Source organism: Hypanus sabinus, chromosome 5 (genome assembly GCF_030144855.1).
Source record: "Hypanus sabinus isolate sHypSab1 chromosome 5, sHypSab1.hap1, whole genome shotgun sequence".
NCBI lineage: Eukaryota > Metazoa > Chordata > Chondrichthyes > Myliobatiformes > Dasyatidae > Hypanus > Hypanus sabinus.
In genome coordinates, this window is record NC_082710.1 from 8,673,800 (window position 1) to 8,682,929 (window position 9,130).

The 9,130-nt window shown below is 40.5% G+C and overlaps 1 long non-coding RNA gene across 1 annotated transcript; it reads left to right on the forward strand.

Annotated features, from left to right (window-relative positions):
• Nucleotides 1-934: 934 nt before the first annotated feature.
• Nucleotides 935-6,737, forward strand: LOC132393644 (uncharacterized). The gene is made up of 2 exons (XR_009512018.1): nucleotides 935-1,390; nucleotides 6,597-6,737. It is a non-coding gene; the product is annotated as an uncharacterized LOC132393644 (long non-coding RNA).
• The last annotated feature ends 2,393 nt before the right edge of the window (nucleotides 6,738-9,130 follow it).

Sequence of the window (9,130 nt, forward strand, 5' to 3'; positions counted from 1 at the left end):
ACACAGCAGTCTCTAGACTTTACAGAGAATGGTGTGAAAAACAAAAAAAAAACCAGTGAGCAGCAGTTCTGTGGGTGAAAATTCCTTTTTAATGAGAGAGAGGTCAGAGGGGAATGGCCAGAATGGTTCAAACTGACAGGAAGCTGGTCGTAATTCAGATAGCCAAGCGTTACAAGAGTGGTGTGCAGAAGAGCATCTTTGAATGCACAGCACATTAAACCTTGAAATGGATGGACAACAGCAGAAGAGACCACAAACGTACGCTGAGTGGCCGCTGTTAGATACTATCTAATAAATTGGCCAATTTGTGTGTGTATGTGTACAGTATATGAATATGTAATAGTTATATAATGTAATATATTATATACAGTATATATATATATTTATAATTCTAATATTTTAATGACTTTCCTGCCCACTTTGTATAAATATTAGAAATATTAGAATGGGTGGGTCGTGCCTCTGCCACTGCACTGACACTTTAAACACTTTAAACCACTTTTTATACTGCTGCTTACATTGTAAACATATGCTGGTATTTATGCAATTTTACTCCATATCTGTACTTTATTTTCTAACTTTATTTTATATAATTCTTTATTCTTTATAATTGTTGACTACTGTTGTTTTAGATGCATGCTGTGCCAACACACCACAACAAATTCCTAATCCATGTTAACGTATATGATGAATAAAGTTGATCCTTCATCCTTGATCTTTGATATATATCAAACTGAATAAGTAATTGGTCTGAATGAGTGACTCTGTAAGAGAGCAGACTATTTTTGTCATAGGCAAATGTGTTCAAAAATTTCAAAGTAAATTTCTTATAAGGACATTTTGCCTCTGAAGCCTGTTCTTCCATCAAATACGATCGTGAATGATTTATGGACCAACTCTGTAAAGCTAACTTTGTACCCTTACCATTTCTCAATATCTTTTATTTGATTAATAAAAAACTATCAATCTCAGATCTGAAGTAATTATTGACAGTTTGTAGAAGAGAGTTTTAAACCTTTACCAGCGATTACAAATAGAATTGTTCTTCAGTTTTTCTGCTCCAAGAGGACCACAACCTAGTCATAGGAGTTGGAGGCTTGCGTGCTTCAATGTCCCAGAGATCTACGTTGGCTGGAGTAAGGACTTTATGCTTTGGCTCTTGGTAGGGCCATGCCAAAGAGGTCAAAGGCCTAACAACCCTGACTGGTCAAATAAAATTGTTACGGAAGCAGCAATGAAGAATCCTTCTGCATCTGAGTGTAACAGTATTCCTCAGTTTCCACCCGCGACTTGCATGCCTGACAGTAGGGAAAACTGAGAGGAAGCCTTGAACACTACCAGGGATGGAAGACCTTCATTGCTGCCCTGAACTCCAGGGGTGTAGTGGGCAGTAAGTTTTGTTTTCTCTCGAAAGTACTGAAGTTTTCTCACCCTTTCCCAGGTCTAGACTCACAAATTAACAGAAATTGTTCCTCTTTACCTGCCTATCACTTCCCCCATAAGGTCATGAAATAATTAGTTGTCAGCATTTAATCATTCAAATTCCATATTAAAATGATTGGTTAGATTCAGTCAGTTGTACAAATGCTTGTATGGGGTTGAGAGGGATAATAAATCAGCCATGATTGAATGGCGGAGCAGACTCAATGAGCCAAATAGTCTAATTCTGATCCTACGTATGTCTCATAGTCTTATTACTCAATGGAAGAGCAAAATATACATTGATAATAAATTTACTTTGACTTTGACCAACAGGCTCACTTTCAAGGACTTGTTCTCAGTATTACATTTTTATCTGTGCAGTTTGTCTTCTTTTGCACATTGGTTGTTTGTCAGTCTCTGTCTGCTTATATGTGGCTTTTTCATAAATCCTGTGGAATTTCATTCCATCCTGTAAATGCCTGCAAGAGGAAAGTGGGCCATCAGAGAAAGGGAAGGAGGAGGGGCACCCAAGGGATGTGACTGCAGGAGGAGGCGATGGGAAAAGGTGAGAGGGGCAACTAAATGGGTATTGAAAAAAGAATGAAGGAAGAGGGGAAGAAATTCCTGGAAATTAGAGAAACCAATGTTCATAACATAAGGATGGAGGCTAGTTTGTGGGTATCCAGTCTCAGCCAGAAACAAGGAGGGTTTATTTAACTCCGAAGATGCTGCCTGAGTTACTGAGTTCCTCCAACATTTTGTGTGTTACTCAGCTTAATGTTTATTGTGTTTCATGATACAAACTGAAACCCCAAAAACACTTTGCTCAGAGCCAGGTATTTACCTGCCAAAAAGTTACATCTTAAATAAATCCAGGGTATTTATTTATTTAGAGGGTACAGCGCGGGATATGCCACACCACTCACAAACCTAGATTTAACCCTAGCCTTATCACAGGACTACTTACAATGACAAATTAACCTACCAACTGATACATCTTTGGACTGTAGGAGGAAACTGGAGCACTTGGAGGAAACCCAAGTGCTAGCAGGGAGAATGTATGAATTCCTTACAGATGGTGCGGGAATTGAACAAACGCTGACATCCCAAGCTGTAATAGCATCATGCTAGCCGTCTCAGTACTGTGGCACCAAATTTCATGTAGACTACTATCATTACAACATACATCTGGTTCCTCTGATGAAGATTTTTATTCAGTTGGTGGGAAATTAGAATTATTAAGGCCCGTTTTATATTGCATCTGCATTTGAGCCAATTCAGCAAATGAGAGACTGGCTGGGAAGTGACAAAACATGATGGATGAGTCCAAAGCAGTTCATCTATACAGTGGAGCTGTTTCAAGAAATGTGATAAAGCAGATAATTATCATGTAGGAATAATGGTCCGGCTGCCTGGGCTACCCAGGAGAATCCCTGCAATACTCAGTAGGAAGTGTTATCACCACTGGTTAGAGGCTGCGCCACGCAGCCTTCATCAAGGGACAGCCATTGACACCGCCAATCTGCAATCTGATCCTTGAGTTCCTCACCAGGAGAGCACACCCTCTTCTCATTGCTACCATCAAGGAGGAGGTACAGGAGCCTGAAGACACACCCTCAACATTTCAGGAACAGCTTCTTCCCCTCTGCCATCACGTTTCTGAATGGAAAATGAAACCAAGAACACTACCTCAGGACTTTTCCCTCTCTTTTAGTACTACTTATTTAATATAATTCCCATTTTATATATATTTCTTATTGTTATCTATAGCTTTTGCTTTTATCATTATTTTCTATTGGATCGTATTGCTGCCGCAAAAATTCTGACAAAAGAGAGAGACAGACAGACAGACAAATGTCAGGTGGGGAGTGGGTATTGAAAAAGAGGGAGGGAGAGAGAGAGGGGAGGAAACGTCAGGTGGGGACTGGGTGTTGAAAGAGAGAGAGAAGGGGGAGGAGAAAGAGACAGGAATCAGGTGGAGAGTTGATATTAAAAGAGAAAGAAAGGCAGAGCCCAAAATCCGAATAGGATAAAAAGATTAGGAATGGTCATACCTTGCTACTGGAATTAGGGGCTGATCATTTTTCCAGTAGTAATGAAAGGCCATTGATCTGTAATAGTTCTCTCTCTACGGTGGCTGCCCAGCCTGCTGAGAATCACTCACACTTTGTGGTTGTGTTTCAGGATTTCCAACTTCCTGATTTTCAGTTAAAATAAAAATAAGGTGGAATCAAAGGAACAGTTGAGATGCAGAGAAGGAAATGGGATTAGATCACTGTCGGGCCCAGAAAATCAGGTCACTCTGGCCTTGGAGTGCAGTGGAGTGTGGTGTGAGATCAGCAGATAGTAGGCTGAAAGAAAATTAAACTCTCATGAGCAGAGGTATCTCTAAATTAATTTGCAATACATGGAATTTTGATAATTTTTCCACAACTCATCGCAGACTTAAAACATTTATAGTAACATTATCAAAAGTTTTTATTCCCCTTAGGCTCAGGCCGAACATAAAACTGATGGAGGGTGAATTTCAAAGATTGTCTGTTGATGTTACTGCCAATGTGTTTGGACAGGTTTGTTACTGCAACGTAACTAGGCATTTTTTTATTCTTATAGCAATGTGGGTAAACTAAACACCTGGCAGGTAAAAAAAAATAAATATTTCTGTCTTATGATTGTTGAATAATGTAGAAAATAAGCAATCAAAGTCATTTTTAGTTCAAACTTTACCAAAATGGATGCAAAAAGATGATGACTGACAGAAAATTGCAATGGGAAGGTGTTCAAAGGTGATCGTTGTTCTGAGACAGTCACTGGGGTTTAAAAACTGAGAAGGCTATTAAAGCTGAAATGTCTAAGGGGAAGATGAGGGGAAACTTCCTCACTCAGAGGGGGGGTGAGAGTGTGGAATGAGCTGCTTGCAGAAGTGGTGCATGCGAGCTCAATTACAGTGTTTAAGAACATTTGGATAGGTACATGGATGGGAGGGGTATGAAGGACTATGGTCTGGGTGCAGGTTGATGGGACGGCAGATTAATAGCTCAGCACAGGCTAGATGGGCCAAAGGGCCTGTTTCTGTGCTGCAGTATTCAGGTACTCCATGGCTATATGACTCTATCAAACATAGAACATGGAACGGTGAAAAACTATACAGGGCCTTTGGCCCACCCTGAGTTCAGTTTCTTGTGGGCATACTCAATAAATCTTTAGAATAGTAAATATAACAGAATCGATGCAAGAACAACCAGAGTGCAGAAGACAACAAACTGTGGAAATGCAAATATAAATAAATAGCAATAATTAATGAGAACATGAGATGAAAAGTCTTTGAAAGTGAGTCCATTGGTTGTGGGAACATTTCAATGGTGGGGCAAGTGAAGTTGTGTTTGGTTATCCCTTTTGCTCAAGAGCCTGATGGCTGAGGGGTAGCAACTGTTCCTGATCCTGGTGGTGCAAGTCCTCAGGCTTTTGTAGCTTCTACTTGATGGCAGCAGCAAGAAGACAGCATGGTCTGGGTGGTGGGGATCTCTGATGATGGATGCTGCTTTCCTGCAACAGCATCTCATGTAGATGTGCTCGATGGTTTAGCACTACCAAGAGTGACTTAATCCTTCCCTCCGACATAGCCCTCCATGTTTCTATCACAAATGTGCCTATCTTAGAGTTTCTTAAATGTCCCTAAAATATCTGCCTCTACCACCATTGCTGACAGTATGTTCCATGGATCTACTACTCTGTGTAAAAAAAACTTACCTCTGACATTCCCCTCCCCCCCGTATACTTTCCTCAAATCACCTAACAATTATGCCCCTCAGATTTCCATCCTGGGAAAATGCCCCTCAGATTTCCATCCTGGGAAAATGTCACTGTCTATCCACTTGATCTATGCCTCCTATCATCTTGTACACCTCAATCAAGTCATGTCTCATTCTCCTTCAGTCCAAAGAGAAAAGCCTTAGTTTGTTCAAACACTCATCATAAAACATATCCTGTAATCCAGGCAGTATCCTGGTAAATCTCCTCTGCACCTTCTCTAAATCTTCCACATCCTTGCTATAATGAAGTGACCAGAACTGAGTACAATACTCTTAAGAGCAGGAGGAACTCAGCAGGTCAAGCAGGATCAATGGAAAAGAGTAAACAATTGACGTTTTGGGCCTAAATCCTTCATCAGGACTGGAAAGGAAGGGGCAAGGAGCCAGACTAAGAAGGTGGGCTGGGTGGAAGGACTACAAGGTGGCAGGTGACAAGTGAAACCAGGTGAGGGTGAAGGTGGGTGGATGAAGGAGAGGAGATGAAGAGAGAAGCTGGGAGGTGATAGGTGGAAAAGGTATGCAGAGTACATTTCAAGTGTGGCCCAACCAGTCTTTATAGAGCTGCAACATTTTGTTAACTACACTTATAAACATATATTTCTGATAATTTTCCGGTGGGAACAGATCTGAAAAAGTTCCTAGCCATTAATATTTTCTCTGTGAGCAGAACAATGGAAATATATGCTGCTATTTCCTTTAGTTCTTTTGAGAAGTACCTTCATGACTTGTTACCTCCACGGAATAATTCCAAAGGTTAAGATGAATCAAACATTTTTATCATTTTGCTAATTGGAATTGGAATCAGTGCATTGTCATATTGTAAAGAATATTTACAATGATGTGGTCGAGACTTGTGCACATTAAGTAATCAGGAAAGGTTGACTAGATTTGGGCTTTATTCCCTGGAGTACAGGAGAATGAGAGGAGCTGCTAGGGACTGGCATGTCCCTGCCTCACCTACCTATGAGGCTACCAAAAACCCTCACCTGGCTTAGCCCACCTGTCAATGTGGCATGCCTGGGTGTGACCACTATCGCATGCAAAATTAGAGCCACAGATGACAACTGAGTATCTGGTGGGGACCAGAGACAGGTGATTTGCCCCGGAATGGTCACAACAAGCTCCTTCACCAGAGGTGCTACGCCTCGCTGTACACCCCAGTAAATTAATACAACTGTGTAATCATGAAATTTGACAATACCTCTGGTAGGGACTATGTCTGCCATGTAAAGATCTTATCAGGGAGTGTTAGTAATAAACTTACAACATTTCATTCCTTTCATATTTGACCAGATTTTTCAGAGTAGTTTGAGAGGACTGTTTACTCATGTACTAACTTAATGTAAAATCTGGTCTTTTTAGGTCAACGGAGCAACATATTTCTCAATGGATATCGAAATTGAAGAGATCAAAAGCATCCTGTTGATTATTTCAACAAAGCTTGATATAAACTGTAATTAGTATTTTTGATCATAAATGAAAATAAAGATGTGTTCATTTTAATTAGTGTGTGTGGGAATCTAATTTCAATCGCTGAAAAAAATGCTATTAATGAAATGGAAGTGTATGTAGTTTATGTCACCATAGACTACCTTGACATTCAGATTTTGAAGGCACTCTTGCAGAATAAAGCAACAGAATCATTGAAAAACTATGCACAAATATGTAAAAAATGACAACCGTGCAAATACAAAAAACAAATAATAGTAATAATAAATAAATATTATTGAAAACATGAGTTGTAGAGTCTTTGAAAGTGAGTCTGTAGGTTGTGGAATCAGTTCAGAGTTGAGGTGAATGAAGTTATCCACACTGGTTCAGGACCCTGATGCTCGTGGGGTAATAACTGTTCCAGAACCTCATGGTGTGAGTCCAGAGGCTCCTGTACCTCCTTCCTGATGACAGCAGCGAGAAGAGAGATGACCTGTGTGGTGGGGGTCCCCGATGATGAATGCTGCTTTATGCCCAAATGAAGTGGATTATACACTACATTTATATAGTGATTTTAGACATTAGTTTTGCAACTCAACCCCTACTCATTTGAAAAGGCATTGTTTTTACTCCACTTAATTAACTTGAACAGTATAACCAATCAGTATTTATTTATTAATTAATTTATTTATTGATTGATTGATTTATAGATACAGATGGAACAGGCCCTTCCAGCCCACTCAGCCACTGCACCCACTGCACCCAGCAATCCCCCGATTTAACCCTAGCCTAATCACATGACAATTTACGATGACCAATTAACCTACCAACCAGTATGTAATTGGACTGAGGGAGGGATCCAAAGCACCTAGAGGAAACCCACACAGTCATGAGAAGAATTATAGATGGTGCCAGAACTGAATTCTGAAATTGTTTAATTCATTTATTTATTGAGATACAGCACTGAATAGGTCCTTCCAGCCCTTCGAGCCTGTCACCCAGCAACCCCGGTTTAATGCTAGGCTAATCAGAGGGCAATTTACAATGACCAATTAACCTACCAACTGATATACCCTTGGACTGTGGGGGAAACCCAAGGAGAACGTATAAATTCCTTACAGGCAGCTGCGGGAATTGAACTCAGGTCATTGGAACTGTAAAGTGTTGTACTAACCATTACGCTACCATGGCACCCCTACTAAGAGTTTAACTTGTTACTAAGAGCTTCATTTTGAATACTCGAAAAAGAATTCAGATGTTACGGTAGGAATGACATTTAAACACACATTGCTCACTATCATCACTCCATGAAGCTAGCAGGGTTATCTACTGGTTTTAACACAGTTGCTGTGTGGCAAAAAATGAGATACTCGCATTAAGCTGTGTTGCAGAGAGAATTCAGGACAGTACAGCATGGGATTTGTGCTTGAGTGGGTGAGAATGTTTTGCAGAAGACACAAGGACTGGTAGCATTATGTATTGCAAAGAAAATTGAAAAAGGATACATTGGGATTTAGATCAGAGAATATAGAACAAACTGATATTCATCATCATCGTCATCATTATCATTATGTACCATGTTGTATGATATGGCCATCCATGACCATGATTGTTCTTGGCAAACTTTCCTACAGAAGTGCTTTGCCATTGCTTTCTTTGGGGCAGTGTCTTTCCCCAGCCATTATCAATATTCTTCAGAGATTGTCTGCCTATGCGAGTGGTCACATAACCAGGACTTGTGATATACACCAGCTGCTCATACGACCATCCGCCATCTGCCCCCATGGCTTCACGTGACCCTGATCGGGGGGGCTAAGCAAGGGCTACACCTTACTCAAGGGTGACCTGCAGGTAAGGAGCGCCTTACACCTCCTTTGTAAGAGATGTATCTCCATCCTGCCACCCATAAACCCAAATTAACACAACAAAATACGCCAAGGTGGATTTTAAAAGTTAAGAAAATTTGTCAATAAGCCATATAATGACAAATGAGAGGAGGAATGGAGGCATAATGATTAGTGCGATGCCAGTACAGCTTGGGGTGTCGGAGTTCGAAGTCTAATTCCAGTGTTATCTGTAAGGATTCTGTATGTTCTCCCTGTGGAATGGGTGGATTTCCTCTGGGTTCTCCGATTTCCTCCCATACTCCAAGGATGTACCAGTTAATTGGTCATTGTAAATTGTCCTGTGATTAGGCTAGGGTTAAATCGGTGGATCGCTGGGCAGCGTGCTCGAAGGGTTGGAAGGGCCTATTCCGCACTATCTCTAAACAAATAAATAAACTGAACAAGCTTTCCTTGGGAAAGTAGGCTTTAAAAGAGAAGCAATAAATGGTCAAACAGACATAGAACATCGACATTACAGTACAGTATAGCCCTTCAGCCCATGATGTTGTACAGAACTTTTAACCTACTCTATGGCCTATCTAACACTTCTATCTCACATTGCCCTCCATTTTTCTTTCA